The sequence below is a fragment of the Eschrichtius robustus genome, chromosome X (assembly GCF_028021215.1).
Source record: "Eschrichtius robustus isolate mEscRob2 chromosome X, mEscRob2.pri, whole genome shotgun sequence".
NCBI classification, from domain to species: Eukaryota; Metazoa; Chordata; class Mammalia; order Artiodactyla; family Eschrichtiidae; genus Eschrichtius; species Eschrichtius robustus.
In genome coordinates, this window is record NC_090845.1 from 74,156,214 (window position 1) to 74,178,429 (window position 22,216).

The window sequence follows — 22,216 nt, forward strand, 5'->3', positions numbered from 1 at the left end:
CTTCATATTTTATTTAATATTTCAAAAGAAAGTCCCTGTATGCTAAAAGTAGAAACTAGGGTCTGTATTTCAGTTTTGTCTCTGAGGTCTTTCACCATTTTTTCAGTTTATGCCTGTCTCTGTAAAATGTCAAAACAGTCAACTCAAATAATGAAAAATTCAGTCAACCAATTGCTTAGACAGCCTGTGCAACTTTGGGAAAGAAACATCCATGATTATTTTTCTGGTTATCTTGGTCTTTCCTTTCCATTCTATTTGTTTTGACAGGTATGCTTCTGTCCAAAAATCTTTTTTAAAATTTAAGAATTGGCATTTTCTATTTTTGACTGAGGAAATAAGAATATTTACTTGGACTGCTGTGTCATTGGGTGGTTCTTGGGGACTGGCAGGCTTTGTTTTAGGGCAAGAGTTATCAATCTGGTGTCCAGAAACCCTCAAAAAGCCTATCATGCATAGAATTCAGGGGACTCCATGATCTTGGACAGTTTAAAAAATACATTTTATATTCACTAAAGTCTACCTGAAATTTAACATTCCTTTTAATTGTGAATGAATGAAGCAATAAACCATAATAGTATTAGCAACACTTGTGACTTTGTAAACAATTAAAGGTACAAATATGTTCATATCACATTACAGGTATTGCAAATAACTCAAAATAACTAATACTGATAACTACTTCAAAGTTATAGTAATTATTAGACTTGCTTCTATCTTGTTACTTCATTGTAGATTATTTTTCAGTATTTTGAGAACTGTTTTTCAATATAACTGATTCCCTTTGTAATCCTAAATATTGTATTTTATGCATTTAAAAATATTATTTTGAAAATGAGTTTACAAACTTCAGCAGACTGTGAAGAGTTCCATGGCACAAAAACCCTGATATAGGCATTTGGGGAGGGACGAGGAGCTGCAACTTAGTCTGAGGGCTCTCAAAATATCAGAGTAATGGTATAGTGAAATCTTGGCATGTATGTTGTTTAAAGACATGGTAATCATTTAAAATATTGATTCTATCTTTGGGCTTTCCATCTTGATATATTTCTGTTTTGACTTCAATTTATTATATTATTGACTGCTTGTTGGCTACAGGTTTGAATAATAATCACGACAATTGACATCATTTATTGAGCACCAACACTGTGCCAAGCATAATACTAGGTGGATTATGAATATTGTTTCCTATACTCTGTTAACATGGAAAGATCACTGGGCTAGGGATCAAGAAATATTGATCCAAGAGACAGCTCTCTGCTCTGCCAGTAACTGTGATCTTGGACAAATCACTGTATCATTCTGAAATTATTTTCTCATCTATAAAATGGGAATCCTTACATCTGTTATACAGGCATACTTCGGAGATATTGCCAGTTCAGTTCCAGACACCACAATAAAGTGAATATTATAATAAAGCAAGTCACACGAATTTTTGGTTTCCCTTCACATATAAAAGTTATGTTCATGCCATACTGTGGTGTATTAAGTATGCAATAGCATTATGTAAAAAAAAAAAAAGCCAATGTACATACCTTAATTTAAAAATATTGCTAAGAAATGCTAACCACCAGTGAGTTTGCAATAGTATTTTTTGCAGTAGTAACATCAAAGATAAAATCACACAGATCACCATACCAAATATAATAATAATTTTAAGGTCTGAAATATTGTAAGAATTATCAAAATGTGACACAGAGACAAGGAGTGAGCTAATGCTGTTGAGAAAATTATGCCAAGAGACTTGTTTGATGCAGGGTTGCCACAAACCTTCAATTTGTAAAAACTGCAATATCTGTGATACACAATAAAGTCAAACACAATAAAAGGAGGTATGCCTGTACCTAGTTTATAGGAGTTTTGGATGATCGGATGAGACAATGAATATGAAAGTGTTTGGAAAATATTACACACTACAGAAACTTTATGAATAATTTTAATAGTTGATATTTTAATTGTTTATATAATTAAATTTTATCTCCTTCCCAAAATAAAAATAAAAGAAATTGGCACTAACATGGACATGCAGAAATATCTAGAAAAAATAGAAGTAGATATAATAATGCAGAAAATTGCTTCCATTTCCTTAAAAAATTGTATCTTAGTTCTTTAAAAATAGTAAAACCTTAATCTCAATTTTAAATTTTTAGATTTATGCACCAAAAATGTAGGTAATATTAAGAGCTGTATAGCTAAATATCCCAATCAGCTTTTAAAATACAGGCAAATTTAACTTCATATACACAAACAAAATTTTCACTTTGTTCAGTAAACTGTATGTGTAACTTAACATGTGGCTCAGGCTTAGAGTTATTAAGCCATACATAATATTTTGGTGAAATTTTACAAGTTAAGTCTACCCACTCACTAATCTGGATAAATCAGTAAAATTATTATTGTTATTATGAATTTTAAACTATAGTCATTTTTATTGTTTTAACATTAGTGATGAATCATTTTTTATTATTTACTTAAAAGAATCTGTTCAATGTATACCCCAATCATACCAAAAGTTTACAAAACTTCAAAGTAGAAAGTAATAGATGACCGTCTAAAAGCAATGTATTTAGGAGGAAAAGCAACTGCTAACAAAAATTGGAGGAGGAATGAAGAGACAGAAAGTAATGAAAGTGTGCTATGTTTCTTATCTTTTATAGCAAAATTAAAAATCATAGATTGTTTATGAAGCTGAAGGATCAAAATTAGAGGCACAAGATATTAGAGTATGAAGACAACTGCAAAAAGAACTAAAAGTAGAAACTGTTTATTATGTTTACTTATGTGTAATGAGGCTATTGGTGGTGGATATGTGGCAGGAGACTTTCAGGTTTTATTGCTAATATATTTAATATTCTTGTTATCATTAATAAAAATTACAAATACAATGAAATGAAAAAGCTTCCATGAAAATTATAAAAGATCAAAATTGACACAAGAAAAATCAGAAAATGTTAACACACCCATGACCATAGAAGGAATGGAAAAATTATCAGAAATAACTCCTAAAAAGGAAGCTGGCACAAAAGTGTTTATGAACCATATTTTTCTCACATTTTAATATAATAGATCATTCTAATGCTGTATAAACTTTTCTGAACTAGTATAACCTTGCTACCAAAAATGAAACAAAAAAGAAACTAATAGCATGGTCAGTTACGAATATAAATACAAAAATTTGAAATATATGGTAGCAAATTGATTCCATATATTAAAAGAACAACACAACATGCCAAAATAGGGTTACTTCAGAAATTCAGGAATTTAATAGAGTCAAGCTTATTAATCTAATTCATCACATTAAAGAAGAAAATCCATATATTAGCAACTCTATAGCTATAGAAAAGTTGACACATTTAATAGTAATTCTTGAGTTAAATAAAAATGCTTCTGTACTCTTTTTAGTTGTTTTATTATGTTACATATTACTTCTATAATTTTAAAGGAAGTTAAAATGTTACCGTTGCCTAGTCTAACAGAGATAGCAACATAATCATCATAAACACATTCAACCTTGTGGATTAACTAGTTAATTTGCATATCCTTTTCTTTGTAGGCTTTTATAAATTTTTTCACAAAGGCAAAATCCCAAAACTGGCTCAATTGTAAGTTTCTGTTTGTTGGCTTTGTTCCCTTCTGTTTCCTGCAAATATGTTTTTCTCAACTGTTGCTTATATTGGGAAGCTAAAGCATAACATTGACATTTGACTCTATCTCAGAGATGTTATAGAATTTTTTAAATGGTCGCATGAGCAGATATTTATTTATATATGTGCATGCCACATCAAAATTTCCTGTTAACAATGGTAATTCAATGGAGTGCACACACCTGGGGTCTAAGAGTTGAACATGACTCGAACTTTAGTCAAGTGTGTATATTTTCCTTTTGTCAGTCATTTTTCAAACTATCCCAGTGTCATAAAGTAGTTTTACTGGAATTAAAGTAGAACACTTTAAAATTGTATAAGTAATTGCTATCAGCTACAACTATCCATTTATCCAAACCTGCTACTATGTTTTCTACCTGGGCTTAATCATCTATAGTGATAGCATCAGATAAATAGTTTGGTCTTACTGGTTTATGCATGCCGGCTAATTAGATTATGAATTTGGGTAAATTATGCAGGCCAATAAGTTAGGTTTAGAAAATGAAGGTGGGTAAAATAATGTGACTGCTAATTAAGTTTTAAAAATCATCAAGTAGGGGATAGTGATTTGTTTTTAGCATTGTGATGAGATCATTCTTATAAGAAGCCCACCTTCTGATGAGTCCTAATAATTGGACAGATTTTCACTGTCATGATAATTTTAAGCAATCTGACCTCAGTAAACAAGACCTGCATTTCAAAGGCGACATTTAAATAAACCATTAGAACATTCATCCTTAAGTTGAAACCAGAACAGACTCTTAAAGTAAGAGAATCCTGAACAATCTCACCAGGGATTAGTGGGCAAAGATAGGCAGCTGGCATAATAGGAAATCTGAATTTTCAGTCAGTTTCTACCACCAATTAGCAATGCTATTTCACATCACTTGACTTCTGCTAGCTTTATTTCTTTATAAATCAAGCAAAGAATTGAGCTAAATGATCTCTAAAGTCCCTTCTAGTTTAAAAATTTTGTAGTTCTAATATGCTGGAGAAAGGTTTATCTGGAAAAACTTTCCTTCCAGAGTAGAGGGAACTGGTAATGGCCATAATTTGAGGTGTAATTACACAAAATTATCACAATCTTAGAAGCACCACTTTTCCCACATATTTATATCAATGTGAATTCACAGAAGGAAAGAGTGACCTACTGTACAAGAGCTACCATGGTTTTAGAATTCTAAAATAAACTGATCTCTCTAGTAATATGCCCTTAAGAGGTAGCTAACTATAGGAGAAACGTATAGCTTGGTTTGGCTGTGTGAAGAGGCCTGTACTCTGAACATAAACTCTTCAAATAAAAATGACTTAGAGGGACTATTAAACTGAAACCTGCCGGAGACCTTGCTCATATTAGTAGAACCCTGTGAGATTACAGAATATTATAAAATTGACCAGGGTAAAGCAATAGTAATCTGATAATTAGTGTAACTGTTACAAGCTGGACTCTGGAGAGATGAGTTTCTAAGAATGCAACTAAGCTTAATAACATTACACAGCTGTAAGACAATTATAATCAATATAATGATATAAACTTGACTTTTTAAAGAAAATGTCTAATATTATAAATAAATTTACTTTGGACTTTGAAGGAAAAGCAATATATGCATCGGGGAGGAACTCAGTATATATAAGTACTCTGAGACAAAATTTTCATGTTTATTATATTGAGATGTTTTGAAGGTATGAAAAAAAAAAAGCCTAATTCTACTCTCAATCATGTTCTGTTCTTAATTTTGTTTACTTGGCACAGATAAAGGTTAACTTATGTCCAATAACTGTTATTTTCACTTAAACGATAACTTATTTAAATTTTCAGTAGAGGTTTATGGTTTTAAGCTATTTACTTAGGCGTAGAATAAGAAACCCCAAAATACCGGGATTAAAACCATTTATGCCATCCATTATATAACACTAATAAAATGGTAGCCAGGAGTAAAAAAAAAAATTTTTTCCCAAAATACCAACAACTATAAAATACATGAGAAGAATCTTAATATGAAATGTATAAGACACACATGGGGAGAAATGCAAAATTTTTCTGAGAGGAACAAATAAAGTCTTGAATAAATTTTATATGGCCATGTTCCTGCATTAGGATACTCAATATTATGTGTGACAAATCTCCTCGAATTAATTTTAAGTGCAATACTATTTTAACCAAAAGTTTAACTGGATTTGTTTTGAAGTTGACCCTAACTCTAAAAGTTTATTTGGGGGAAAAAAGCATCAGAAAAATCCATGAAAAATATTCTAAGTTTAATTAAGAGGGAATCTACCCTAATAAATCCCCAAATATACTCTAAGTGTATAATGACTAATATACTATTGTACTGGCAAAATATACATATATATGAACATTTAAATGAAACTAATTAGAAAATCCAGAAGCAGACTAATATAAAATATAATTTAGTATATTATGAAGGTAATATTTCAAATTATGGTGAAAAGATGGATTATTAAGTAGATAGTTTGGGGCAACTGTCAAAACATTTGGAAAAGAGATATATACCTAGATCTCCGTATATCACATACAAAAACAACTCCAGACATACTAAAGATTTTAATGCAAAAAAAAAAAAACACTTCTAAACAGGATGCTAAAAGCAGAAAACTATATTGATATATGTGACTGAATAGTTAAAACTGTGTATGTACAAAATGTCATAAACAAAATTAAAAGACAAGACGGGGGGTAATATTTGCAACATATATGACAGACAAAAGGTTAATATCCTTAATATATCAATCAGTAAGATAAAGATTTATAGACCAATAGGAAACAAATGGCTAGAAGATAGTTAACTAAGAAATATAAATGGCCATAAGTAAATAAACGATAAACATTGCCATTTTTAGTGAAAAGGAAAAATTTGTCCAATATTAATGGGTCGCTGGATTACGTTAAACTTGTGAAAATATTACGTTTAAAATCTACATTGTTTTGGTATCCTAATTAACTTTTTATTCCTATGTTTGTTTTTGCAGTGTCTTGGTTTAGAAGGGTCTTGCCCTCATTTTTCGCTGAGGAAGACCGACATTTTTGGTCTAGAACCCGATTTTGTGCAATGGCCTGTACTGAATTGGGCCACGGGAAATGCGAGGGATGGCTTTGGAAAAAAAGACAGTCTAGAGGAATCTCCTTTTTTAGTTGGAAAAGATACTGGTTTATTTTGAAACAGTCAACTCTCTACTGGTTCTCACACCTGAATGTAAGTGTACGAGGAAGGAAAGAAAATCTTTTATCACTGAGTTAGAATAGTCCTTAATCTTTGTATTAATACTGGAGAGGCAAATTTCTGACAAATAAAGGGAGCCTCATAATATCTAATATTAAGAAACAGGCCACTGATGTTACTTTTTGTTAGAAAATAATTTACAGGAAAGTCATTGTAATTAATGGTTTTGAAACCAAAAATACCTGGTTTTAATCCAGGTTCTTTTACTTATTAGTTTCAAGAGATTGGGTAAGTTACTTAACTTCTCTGAGACTCATTTTCTTCATTTTCTCAAGACAAGCAATAGTATTTGCCAAGTATTTTCATCTCTCTCTTTCTTATACATCTCTCCCTTTTAAGCGGATCCATCTCATAGACTTTTTTTTTTGATTTATTTGTTTATTTATCTATTTTTGACTGTGTTGGTTCTTCGTTTCTGTGCGAGGGCTTTCTCCAGTTGTGGCGAGCGGGGGCCACTCTTCATCGCCGTGTGCGGGCCTCTCACTGTTGCGGCCTCTCGTTGCAGAGCACGGCTCCAGACACGCAGGCTCAGTAGTTGCAGCACACGGGCTTAGTTGCTCCGCGACATGTGGGATCTTCCCGGACCAGGGCTCGAACCCTTGTCCCCTGCATCAGCAGGCAGACTCTCAACTACTGTGCCACCAGGAAAGCCCTCAGACTTTTAAACATGCTGAAGTGTTTCCATTTAAATAAAGGCAGATAGATGAGGTGCCTTTGAGTGATTTTGAAAGCACTCTTAAGACCAGTTTTTGTTTCGTTTTGTTTTTGTTTTTTTGTTCGGATTTATTTATTTATTTATTTATTTATTGTGAAGGAGGAGGGACAAGATCATGAGTTTGGTGTTGGACATGTTGAGCATAAGGTGTCATTAATTTATCCCAGTGGAGAGAACAAGTCTGGAGTTCAAAAGAAATCTCCAGCTTTGACCCTAACTCTGTCTTTCATAGCCAAAATTGTTCATAATATTCTTTATACTTGCTGTCTTCATTATTTCACTCCTCCGTACTCTCCAATTTCTCTTTTACCATTATTCCTCTGTGGGAATAATTTTGATAAGGTTACCATGAGCTGCCATGTGACTAAGTCCAACAGACATTTTCAAACCTTATCTTACTTGACCTGTACCGGTTCTCCTTCTACATCTCCTGACACTCCTCCTCTGTCATTTTTGCAGGATTTCCTACTCTCCCAGACCATTAAAAGTTGGAATTCTTCAGGTATCAGTTCTAGGCTTTCTTCTCACTCTATACTTCTTTTCTAGATTATTTTACCTGTGTAAAATTCAATTACAATCACACAGAGGTCACACATATTTATATCTGCACCTCAAACTTCTATTCTGACTTTGAAGACTTATAAGTTCAATTGATGTCTTCATTAAGATATTTCAAAAACATATCCTATTCAATGTGTACAAAACAAAATTCATGATTTTGCCATCCTCAAAACTGTCTTCCCAGGGATTTTCCTCTAAGGAGTCTTTCTCAAGCCCTCCACTTTTTCACCTCCTATGGTTTACTCATATCGAGTCTGGCCAATATTATCTCCTAAATATCTCTCAAATTCCTCCATTTCTCTCCATTACCACTGCCTCCACCCAAACCCAAGCTATCATCTTTCACCTGAACAATTTCAATAGCCTCCTAACCTGTCTCCCCACATCTACTTTGGCCTTCCTTTAATCTGTTCTACCACTCTAATCAGAGCGATCTTTTTTAAAAGTGAAAATTTGATCATATCACCACTACTACCCCACCTCATCCCACTCTGCCATCTGTCCCCCTTATTTAAAACCATCAATAACTTCCCATTGCTCTTAGAATAAAATCCTTAATACAAACTACCATGCTTCACGTGGATTCCATACCTCTTTAGTCATATCTTATACCATGCACCCCTGCGGTTTTTACACTCCAGCCACACTGGCACTCTTTAAGTTTCTCTAATGTGCTATGCTCTATCCATCTACAGAACTTTTGCATATGCCCTTCCTTCTTCCTGACACCCTCACCTGGGTAACTCCTAGTCTTCCTTCATATCTCACTTCAATATATCACTTCTTTAGGATAGCCTTCCCTGATCTCCTCCCCCTAACTTGGTCAATTATTTTTAGCTCATAGTATCATGTACTTCTCCTGCATAGCATTTAATGCACTTGTAATTTTACATTTTTTGTTTGCGATTCTTGTGTTAATATCTGTCCTCCATGAATCCTAAGCTTTCACAAGTTCTCTTACCCTCTCTCTCTCTCTCTCTCTCTCTCTCTCCCTCCCTCCCTCCCAATACCAGCCCCAATAGATCAACAATGTATCCAGCATGTGGCACAATATATGGACTCAATAGATATATTAGTTGAATTAATGAACAGTTGTGATAATTAAATGAGTTACTGTATATAAAGTACCTTTGCACAGTGCTTGTCACATAATAAGCCCTCAATAAATATTACTTCCCATCATACTCTTCTATTCCCTCTTCCCCAACCAATGGTAAAAATGTTCTATTTCAAATTTGAAAAATTTTAAGTGTAATTATGAAATATTAGATCATTTCATATTGCTTTCATAGCCTCATGTGATGAACATCATTCATCTTATCCCTGTCCAAATTAAACAGTAAAAACCCCAGTAAATTCTATCCATAATATTTTAATTTAGTTGATGGAATATTATTACAATTAATTAGCTTAATACAAGCTGAATCAAAATTCCAGTGCCTTTTTCAGTGAATCCATTTTGTGAGTATTTTTTCCAGGTGACCATTTGTCAGGTTGTTATTAAATGTAAGATACTGTGATTTTTTTTTTAATTCAGTGATTGATAATTTTATATTTTCATATAACTTGAATACTTCTATAGAAACTTTTACTTAGGAATTTCAATGCATGTTACAAACATTACAACATATAATACTCTGTTCCCTTTTCTTATCCTTGAAGAAATTGTAGCTCAGAAAAAACAAGTGACTTGGTAGGTATTGGTAGAATCACAATGATCAGATCTTACTAAGCTCTATAAATGTTGTAAGATATTACTAACCTTTGTGTCTTTTCATGACAATTTATTAGAAATTTATTGGGTTGCTTGTGGTATTAAAGACAGGAAGAGAAAAAATAGAATGAGACAGACACAGGAGTAAACGGCCATATTCCAAATACTGGTCTCTGATGCCCATACACTAAACAATTTAATGCTTAGCAGCTACATCATTAGATTTTTTGAAGAGCTTTGAAAATGAAAGTAATTGGTATGTGTGATCACTATTCTATATTAGACAACTTAAGGTTTAGAAATGTGTTGAGTATTGCTATAACCGCTGCCTTTGCTTGTCTTTGTTGATATATCGTTTGTCTTTGAATGCCCTGATGATGTTGAAAGGCGTTAGAGTATTTTGAAGTAACTTTTGATAATCATTGACGTACAAGTTTGTTGTTACCATCACTGGTTTAATAAATGCATGGTCCAATTGCTTTGCAGAAAGCTATTTCAAGTGCATGCTAAGCAAACTGTATTCTTGAGTAAGGAATCTAGAAAAATGTGTTCACCCTGGTGACCTGACTCTCAGCCCTTCATTTCAAGGTCTAAATCTCTCTCTTAAGTCTTTTCCATACATTCTCTTATTCTTTCCTTTCTCCATTTTTTGTAGGATACCAAGGCTGACGGTTTTATATATTTACCTGAATTCCGAATTGACTTGGCTCCACATTGCAGAAGAAACCAGTAAGTAGTAGTAGATCCTTAAATCCAGGGCCCAGACCAGCATTGTACAATAGAAATATATTGCAAGCCACATATATAATTTTAAATTTTCTGATAGTCATATTCCTGGTCCTTCAGAATACTGGTGTTCTAGAATTATGTTGTGATTGGAATTTATAGTTAACATACTCTATAAGAATAACACATTAGTTCTATTACTTTCAAATTGTCACAATACTCTAGGTCATTTTGCCTTACCTTCCTTCATTTTATTTGCAAAATATTGAAAATATCTCTTAATCTCCTTCGGAGGAAGAACCATAATACTTAAATAGATTTCCTTGAGTCTTTCTCTCTCTAACTTACTACATTACAATACCTACTATGTTCTTAAAGTGAAACATTGTCTTTCCTGTAGCCTAATTCCTTAATTATAAAGAATGTATGCATAAAATCATTAGCAAGTTTGGGAGGAGGTGAATCAATCAGCATTAAGATGTTCTTTTTCGTTTGTTGATTTTTTTATGGCTTAATAAATTCACATACATGAGCTTAGTTCCATCAACCAAGGGTTTACAGTAAATCATGCAAAGGATCAAAAAGAAATATAATGACTCCTGCTTCTGCTCTGGTTAATATCCTAGAAGATATTTGATAAATTAGGTTAAACAGTCTACCAATTTTGAAGAAATTTAGTGTATTTTAGAACTTAGGGACAAACACCATCACCATTAAAATAGAAGAAAAACCTCTGTAAGCTGAAGATTTTTATTTAAGCTATTACATCAGTGCTGTAACATTAAGATGTTACCTAAAGCAACTAGAGAAACAAGAACAAAAAAAACCCAAAGTCAGCAGAAGGAAAGAAATCATAAAGATCAGATCAAAAATAAATGAAAAAGAAATGAAGGAAATGATAGCAAAGATAAATAAAACTAAAAACTGGTTCTTTGAGAAGATAAACAAAATTGATAAACCATTAGCCAAACTTATCAAGAAAGAAAGGGAGAAGACTCAAATCCACAGAATTAGAAATGAAAAAGGAGAAGTAAAAACTGACACTGCAGAAATACAAAGGATCATGAGAGATTACTACAAGCAACTATATGCCAATAAATTGGACAACCTGGAAGAAATGGACAAATTCTTAGAAATGCACAACCTTCCGAGACTGAACCAGGAAGAAGTGGAAAATATGAACAGACCAATCACAAGCACTGAAATTGAAACTGTGATTAAAAAACTTCCAACCAACAAAAGCCCTGGACCAGATAGCTTCACAGGCGAATTCTATAAAATATTTAGAGAAGAGCAAACACCTATCCTTCTCAAACTCTTCCAAAATATAGCAGAGGGCAGAACACTCCCAAACTAATGCTACAAGGCCACCATCACTCTAATACCAAAACCAGACAAAGATGTCACAAAGAAAGAAAACTACAGGCCAATGTCACTGATGAACATAGATGCAAAAATCTTCAACAAAATACTAGCAAACAGAATCCAACAGCACATTAAAAGGATCATACAATATGATCAAGTGGGGTTTATCCCAGGAATGCAAGGATTCCTCAGTATATGCAAATCAATCAACGTGATACACCATATTAACAAATGGAAGGAGAAAAACCATATGATCATCTCAATAGATACAGAGAAAGCTTTCGACAAAATTCAACACCCAATTATGATAAAAACCCTCCAGAAAGTAGGCATAGAGGGAAATTTCCTCAACTTAATAAAGGCCATATATGACAAACCCACAGCCAACATCGTCCTCAATGGTGAAAAACTGAAACCATTTCCACTAAGATCAGGAACAAGACAAGGTTGCCCACTCTCACCACTATTATTTAACATAGTTTTGGTAGTTTTAGCCACAGCAATCAGAGAAGAAAAAAAATAAAAGGAATCAAAATCAGAAAAGAAGTAAAGCTGTCATTGTTTGCAGATGACATGATAGTATACATAGAGAATCCTAAAGATGCTACCAGAAAACTACTAGAGCTAATCAATGAATTTGGTTAAGTAGCTGGATACAAAATTAATGCACAGAAATCTCTTGCATTCCTATACACTAATGATGAAATCTCTGAAAGTGAAATTAAGAAAACACTCCCATTTACCATTGCCACAAAAAGAAAAATATATCTAGGAATAAACCTACCTAAGGAGACAAAAGACGTGTATGCAGAAAATTATGACACTGATGAAAGAAATTAAAGATGATAAAATTAGATGGAGAAATATACCATGCTCTTGGATTGGAAGAATCAACATTGTGAAAATGACTCTACTACCCAAAACAATCTACAGACTCAATGCAATCCCTATCAAACTAACACTGGCATTTTTCACGGAACTAGAACAAAAATTTTCACAATTTGTATGGAAACACAAAAGACCCCGAAGAGCCAAAGCAATCTTGAGAAAGAAAAATGGAGCTGGAGGAATCAGGCTCCCTGACTTCAGACAGTACTACAAAGCTACAGTAATCAAGACAGTATGGCACTGGCACAAAAACAGAAATATAGATCAATGCAACAGGATAGAAAGCCCAGAGATAAACCCACGCTCATATGGTCACCTTATCTTTGATAAAGGAGGCAAGAATATACAGTGGAGAAAAGACAGCTTCTTCAATAAGTGGTGCTGGGAAAATTGGACAGCTACATGTAACAGAATGAAATTAGAACACTCCCTAACACCATATACGAAAATAAACTCAAAATGGATTAAAGACCTAAATGGAAGGCCAGACACCATCAAGCTCTTAGAGGAAAACATACGCAGAACACTCTATGACATAAGTCACAGCACGATCCTTTTTGACACACCTCCTAGAGAAATGGAAATAAAAACAAGAATAAACAAATGGGACCTAATGAAACTTAAAAGCTTTTGCACAGCAAAGGAAACCATAAACAAGACCAAAAGACAACCCTCAGAATGGGAGAAAATATTTGCAAATGAAGCAACTGACAAAGGATTAATCTCCAAAACATACAAGCAACCCATGCAGCTCAATATCAAAATAACAAACAACTGAATCCAAAAATGGGCAGAAGACCTCAATAGTCACTTCTCCAAAGAAGATATACAGATTGCCAACAAACACATGAAAGAATGCTCAACATCATTAATCATTAGAGAAATGCAAATCAAAAGTACAATGAGATATCATCTCACACCGGTCAGAATGGCCATCATCAAAAAATCTACAAACAATAAATGCTGGAGAGGGTGTGGAGAAAAGCAAACCCTCTTGCACTGTTGGTGGGAATGTAAATTGATATAGCCACTATGGCTAACAGTATGGAGGTTCCTTCAAAAACTAGAAATAGAACTCCCATATGACCCAGCAATCCCACTACTGGGCATATACCCTGAGAAAACCAGAATTCAAAAAGAGTCATGTACCAAAATGTTCATTGCAGCTCTATTTACAATAGCCAGGACATGGAAGCAACCTAAGTGTCACATCAACAGATGAATGGATAAAGAATATGTGGCACATATATATAATGGAATATTACTCAGCCCTGAAAAGAAAAGAAAGTGAGTTATTTGTAGTGAGGTGGATGGAGTTAGAGTCTGTCATACATAGTGAAGTAAGTCAGAAGGAGAAAAACAGATACCGTATGCTAACACATATATATGGAGTCTAAGAAAAAAAAAAAAAAAGGTCATGAGGAACCTAGGGGCAAGATGGGAATAAAGACACAGACCTACTAGAGAATGGACTTGAGGATATGGGGAGGGGGATGTGTAAGCTGTGGCAAAGTGATAGAGTGGCATGGACATATATGCACTACCAAACGTAAAATAGATAGCTAGTGGGAAACAGCCGCATAGCACAGGGTTATCAGCTCGGTGGTTTGTGCCACCTAGAGGGGTGGGATAGGGAGGGTGGGAGGGAGGGAGATGCCAGAGGGAAGAGATATGGGAACATATGTATATGTATAACTGATTCACTTTGTTATAAAGCACAAAATAACACACCACTGTAAAGCAATTGTACTCCAATAAAGATGTTAAAAAAAATAGTGTATGGGAGATGCTTAGTATACAGTACTGGTGCAAAGTATTGTTGAAAAGGTGGTAGGTTGACAACAATCAGGAATTTGGGGGGGTCAGAATTTTTTAACTACTTTTTAAGGATAGAAACATTCGCTAAAAACCTGAAATTTTCAGAAGATTCTTAGCACATATCACTGTAAGTATTGCCACTCTGGCTTAAACATCATTTGTAGTTTTAATTCTAGCACAAAAGGCATTCCTTACAATATTGCTTTAAATGAATAGAAGTGTACAGTGAAATTCATAACTTTCTCTTATCTAATCAATGCAGGTTTGTCAGTCATTAATTCTACTCATTTTTGAGTATGTGTATATATTTAAGTTTATAATTCTTTGAAATTCTCATTTTAAGTATAACTGACATGCATTGAAATGAACTTTCCAGTAAACAAAGAAAAGGCATTGAGAAAATACTGATCCCCTTTTTCCTCTGTCATTTACCTAATTCTGTAAGGTTTCACATTGCTTATGTTTCATAGCTTACATTTCCTTTTACTGCTGCCTTTTTAATTTCTGCAGCTCTGTCATCAGCCCAATGATAGGGGTTTTATACACATACCCACTTTCCTACTAGAAATCTTCTTGGCTGAGGCATTTATCTAGATGAGTAACTATTTCTTCAATTTTAGATTCAGTTACAGCTTGTGTTTCATATGGTACATCTGTAGGAATATCTGAGTTCCCTTCTTTAATTAATAGATGGGAAGACGTACAAGTAGCTTCTCTCTGAGCTTGCTTAAAGGGGTCACTGCGGAGCTTCTGCCAATATATTTCTGCTTGTAACTTCTCAGGAAACCAAAAATTGTCATTTAATATTCCAGGAACACAGTTTATGCTGGAAATCTCTTCAAATTACTTCATTTATTAAAGTTTTTCATGATTAAGGATGGCATATGAGAATAGAAAATGATTTTATCTTGTTCTTGGTTTGCACAGGTAAAATCAGAGGGAAGGTGGCTAACTATTTCCAATGAGATGACTTGTGATTAGGCAAAGAATACAAGTACAAGGCCTGCTGTTAGTTTTCATATGCATCACACACTAATCTAATCTTTTGCTACTATCTTTGAACACCAGCTTTTTGTACAATAATCCCTCAGTACCTTAAAAACAGCTTAAATCACAAAAGATTTACATAAAGCAAACCAGTACCATTATATATTTCTGTAGTTTACACTATCTAAAAGCTTATGTGCAAATGTACAATTAAACAATATTGTCCCCCCCAATCCTGTTTCTAGTTCATTGACTCACCACATAAGCACATTCGCTCATAAATTACCTACTTCTGGAATTTTAAATAAAAAAAGACTTTTGCTACATCAACAGTAACTGATATTTTTTACTCAACAAACTTTCCTTATGCATTCTATGCCATTAGGTCAAACATTTGATACACAACATATTCACTATTCTTGGCTTGAACCAGTTTGACTTCCCTGTTACTAAAACTAAAATATCTAGTGATTCATGTAAGGATACATCCTGTTCAGCCTTAAAGCTTTTTGTTTTTATTCTATTTAAATCAAATTCAGCAAATGTTCTTTCTCTCCATATCAGTATTTCAACATCTGTCATAATCAAACCCTTCAATGTTTCAATGTTCCCTAATTTTAAGTCTGTTAAAGTGCAATGTTCCTATACTTTTGTTTTTAATAGTAAGCGTAAATATGCTGAAATTGACAAAAGGCTTATCTAAACACTGAATGCCTATTAAAATTGAGAAATTCAGCGATTAGATGGTAATCCCGAAATGGAAATTCAAAGCAGTTGTTACAATTTAAGGCACTCATATTGTTTCTGAAAGGCAAAAAAAAATTACGATATTAAAAATTAGCCTAGATTATTTAATATATTCTAGGTTCAAGGTATGGCTTATCTAAAAAAATGAATTGAGATAAAACAAAACAACAATAGCAATAAAAATGGCGGATATTTCTTACTCTTTGTGCAAGTCATCAATTAAAAATATACCATGCTCCTTGCAATGAGTGTGTTCTAAAAAGATGCATGGCATTCCTGTTTGTTTCTAGGTCATATATTCTCACTGATAAATTATTACTTTAGAAACACTTTGTCTAAAAAGTGCCTTAAAAAAGGCTCAGGTATTATTTTTTTTATGAAATAAGGATTATTTTGTAATATGATTTTTTTATAATGTGAATTATTAACTCTTAATCCATTTTAAAAATTGAAAATTTCAATGTATTAAGTATTCATACACTGGGAGACATTGTAAACCTGAATCAAAATATCTTCTTCTCTGCAGCTGCATAATTTCGGTATCACAGAATCAGCATTAGTATCTTTACACCAGAATAGTCCACTTTGAGGGAACTAATTTAATATTTAGTTCAAATAACAGATTAAAAAGAAATTCAGAACACTAAACCAGAGCTAGCAGCAGATAAAAATATACTGAAAAACTTGACATAGTCATTTGGGGATTCAAAATTTGGTGATTTTCCTGCAATGAAATCTAAGTGCTATACCTCTTATTTTTATTGAAGAGAATATATGATGATTTTGACATTTGCATTTCACTCTCCTCAATTGTGAATATATGGAAACTTCTGGTATACCCTGCTTTATATTTTATCTTACAAGTATTTCTTCTTCACTTTTCTGTTTTTTTGAATGATTAAGAGGGTATAGATATCAATATTCATAAATAACATCAAAACTTTTACCTTATAGACAAGCACATGTTATTGGAGAAAATGAGTAATGATTGTGCTATTTGGGTTATGAATAAAGCTTAGCACAGTTGTTCTATATCTTCTTCCTTAATTGGCTATTTACACATTTATAAATCTCTGATTAGATGGGACCTCACTCTAGTTGAACCTGATTTAGAGTCTTGAGTTTCCTTTAATAACTGGGCCAAGAGAGATCTTTTCCACTACAAATGACTTCTAAACTTTAGTATTAGAATATACATAAGTCTAGCATAGGAAGAATGAGTTTATATGTTTTTAGCTACATATTCTCACTTAACCTTATTGATCGCATAAAAAGGAAGGGAAGCATGTCAAAGTTGGAGGATACAAGTGGGGCAAGTAGTCATCACTATCTGTGTTTGTGTGGGTCACATGAGCAATACAATTAGGGAATATTTGCAAAGACCTTGTCTATTGGTATTGACCATGTAAATTATGTAGTTCTATTTTCCTCTTATATATTTGAATACAGTTGAATAGGACAAGATATACTTTGAGAAGGGCAATAAAGAGTATGACTCCATTTATGATATTTGTCTGCTGACAGCTTGCAAACCCTACTCTCTCTCTTTCCCTTCTTCACCTCGACCTCAACTTCTATCCACCAGAAAAGCCAAGCCAGTCTCTTTTCCCTTCTCTCTCAAGCTATTTTTTGGATCCGTGTAGGGTACTTGTCCTGATCGCCCCAGAAAATCTCATTATGCAAATAATAAACCTTTACATATTCTCCTGGTGTGTATTTCTGTGGTGTTATCAGTCTTGACATCAGAACTAAATTCAAAGGTGGAGAGTGGGGGACTTGTTCTGCCTCTGTGGAGTGACCAAATATGCAGAAACTGATTTAAAAGGAAAGATATAGTTCTGATCAATATAAACAAATATAGTACCGCAAGTAATTTACCAAGTCCTGAGAATGATTTGATTTTTGTTTTCAAAAACCAAAGAGTAGTTAAGAAATACTTAAAAAGAAACAATCTGATGGTATTCACTAGATGGCAGAAGCCACCTTTTATTATTAGGAATGGAACCAAAACTTTCCAGTCCAAGGAGTTTTTAATTAATGTACATGAAATTTGAGAGATGTGATTCATATGACCGTTTATTCTTTTTATCATTTTGTGAATTACTCCTAATGGCAAGTGACCTGTCACTGTTAGATAAATCACTCCTTTAAATCACAGGCCAGATGTGGAAAAGTTATACTCTCTTCCACAGCAATGACCAACGTGCAGATAAGTACTGTCTGGACACACTTTTTTAAGTCGACACTAAAAATGGTATGCAATCTTATAGTTGGAAAGCTACTTAACAGAAAATTTTGTTTCTACTTCTTACTTCAGGCTTGAATACTTAAAGTCTCCAAGAGAGAGTTTAAGATATCAAAAGGTGGAAACTATACCACCTTTCTTAATAGCCAGTTCTGATCATATGTTCCAAGCTTTAGATAAGTTAAGCTCTCTTGCTTTGATGTAAATGCACTCCTTTACAATTCTCTTGTCAATTGGTCAACTGTCTTTCCGTATAATTTGAAAAGTTCTACATTATAATAATGAATTACATCAGTCTCTCAACCACTTAACTACATCAATTTCTTTAAACTTTCTTCATGGAATCTATTTTTCTGTCATTTTGATTGGATTTATTTATCTTCCCTGGACCTTCTCAAGTTTCAGTATATCTGTTCTGAAATGTGAAGAAAAAGATAAGCAATAAGAAGAGTCTGACTAACATAACAGAGAAAGTATAACATTCAGTAAGTTATATATACTTCTTCTTTAAACATCTCCTAGTTCTATACCGCCATCCCCCTAACATCTTAACTTTTGTTTTTAACATCTTCATTGGAGTATAACTGCTTTACAATGGTGTGTTAGTTTCTGCTTTATAACAAAGTGAATCAGTTATACATATACATACGTCCCCATATCTCTTCCCTCTTGCATCTCCCTCCATCCCACCCTCCCTATCCCACCCCTCTAGGTGGTCACAAAGCACCGAGCTGATCTCCCTGTGCTATGTGGCTGCTTCCCACTAGCTATCTATTTTACGTTTGGTAGTGTATATATGTCCATGCCACTCTCTCACTTTGGCACAGCTTACCCTTCCCCCTCCCCGTATCCTCAAGTCCATTCTCTAGTAGGTCTGAATTTTTATTCCCTTCATGCCCCTAGGTTCTTCTGACCATTTTTTTCTTTCCTTTTTCTTTTTAGATTCCATATATATGTGTTAGCATATGGTACTTCTTTTTCTCTTTTTGACTTACTTCACTCTGTATGACAGACTCTAGGTGCATCCACCTCACTACAAATAACTCAGTTTCGTTCCATTTTATGGCTGAGAAATATTCCATTGTATATATGTACAACATCTTCTTTATCCATTCATCTGTTGATGGACACTTAGGTTGCTTCCATGTCCTGGCTATTGTAAATAGAGCTGCAATGAACATTGTGGTACATGACTCTTTTTAAATTATGGTTTTCTCAGGGTATATGCCCAGTAGTGGGATTGCTAGGTCGTATGGTAGTTCTATTTCTAGTTTTTGAAGGAACCTCCATACTGTTCTCCATAGTGGCTGTATCAATTTACATTCCCACCAACAGTGCTAGCGGGTTCCCTTTTCTCCACATCCTCTCCAGAATTTATTGTTTCTAGATTTTTTGAAGATGGCCATTCTGACCGGTGTGAGATGATATCTCACTGTAGTTTTGATTTGCATTTCTCTAATGATTAATGATGTTGAGCATTCATTCATGTGTTTGTTGGTAATCCGTATATCTTCTTTGGAGAAATGTCTATTTAGGTCTTCTGCCCATTTTTGGATTGGGTTGTTTGTTATTTTGATATTGAGCTGCATGTGTTGCTTGTATGTTTTGGAGATTGATCCTTTGTCAGTTGCTTCATTTGCAAATATTTTCTCCCATTCTGAGGGTTGTCTTTTGGTCTTGTTTATGGTTTCCTTTGCTGTGCAAAAGCTTTTAAGTTTCATTAGGTCCCATTTGTTTATTTGTGTTCTTATTTCCATTTCTCTAGGAGGTGGGTCAAAAAGGATCGTGCTGTGATTTATGTCATAGAGTGTTCTGCGTATGTTTTCCTCTAAGAGTTTGATGGTGTCTGGCCTTACATTGAGGTCTTTAATCCATTTTGAGTTTATTTTTGTGTATGATGTTAGGGGGTGTTCTAATTTCATTCTTTTACATGTAACTCTCCAGTTTTCCCAACACCACTCATTGAAGAGGCTGTCTTTTCTCCACTGTATATGCTTGCCTCCTTTATCAAAGATAAGGTGACCATATGAGCGTGGGTTTATCTCTGGGCTTTCTATCCTGTTGCATTGATCTATATTTCTGTTTTTGTGACAGAACCATACTGTCTTGATTACTGTAGCTTCGTAGTATAGTCTGAAGTCAGGGAGCCTGATTCTTCCAGTTCCGTTTTTCTTTCTCAGGATTGCTTTGGCTATTCGGGGTCTTTTGTGTTTCCATACAATTTGTGAAATTTTTTATTCTTGTTCTGTGAAAAATGCCAGTGTTAGTTTGATAGGGATTGCATTGAATATGTAGATTGTTTTGGGTAGTAGAGTCATTTTCACAATGTTGATTCTTCCAACTGAAGAACGTGGTATATCTCCCCATCTATTTGTATCATCTTTAATTTCTTTCATCAATGACATAATTTTCTGCATACAGGTCTTTTGTCTCCTTAGGTAGGTTTATTCCTAGGAATTTTAGTCTTTTTGTGGCAATGGTAAATGGGAGTGTTTCCATAATTTCTCTTTCAGATATTTCATCGTTAGTGTATAGGAATGCAAGAGATTTCTGTGCATTAATTTTGTACCATGCTACTTTACCAAATTCATTGATTAGCACTAGTAGTTTTCTGGTAGCATCTTTAGGATTCTCTATGTATAGTATCATGTCATCTGCCAACAGTGGCAGCTTTATTTCTTCTTTTCCATTTTGGATTCCTTTTATTTCTTTTTCTTCTCTGATTGCTGTGGCTAAAACTACCAAAACTATGTTGAATAATAATGGTGAGAGTGGGCAACCTTGTCTTGTTCCTGATCTTAGTGGAAACGGTTTCAATTTTTTACCTTTCAGGATGATGTTGGCTGTGGGTTTGTCATATATGGCCTTTATTAAGTTGAGGAAAGTTCCCTCTATGCCTACTTTCTGGAGGGTTTTTATGATAAATGAGTGTTGAATTTTGTCAAATGCTTTCTCTGCATCTATTGAGATGATCATATGGTTTTTCTCCTTCCATTTGTTAATATGGTGTATCACATTGATTGATTTGTGTATATTGAAGAATCCTTTCATTCCTGGGATATACCCCACTTGATCATAGTGTATGATCCTTTTAATGTGCTGTTGGATTCTGTTTGCTAGTATTTTGTTGAGGATTTTTGCATGTATGTTCATCAGTGATATTGGCCTGTAGTTTTCTTTCTTTGTGACATCTTTGTCTGGTTTTGGTATCAGAGCGATGGTGGCCACGTAGAATGAGTTTGGGAGTTTCCTCCCTCTGCTATATTTTGGAAGAGTTTGAGAAGGATAGGTGTGAGCTCTTCTCTAAATGTTTGATAGAATTCACCTGTGAAGCCATCTGGTCCTGGGCTTTAGTTTGTTGGAAGATTTTTAATCACAGTTTCAATTTCAGTGCTTGTGATTGTTCTGTTCATATTTTCTATTTCTTCTTGGTTCAGTCTCGGCAGATTGTGCATTTCTAAGAATTTGTCCGTTTCTTCCAGGTTGTCCATTTTAGTGGCAAAGAGTTGCTTGTAGTCATCTCTTATTATCCTTTGTATTTCTGCAGTGTCAGTTGTTACTTCTACT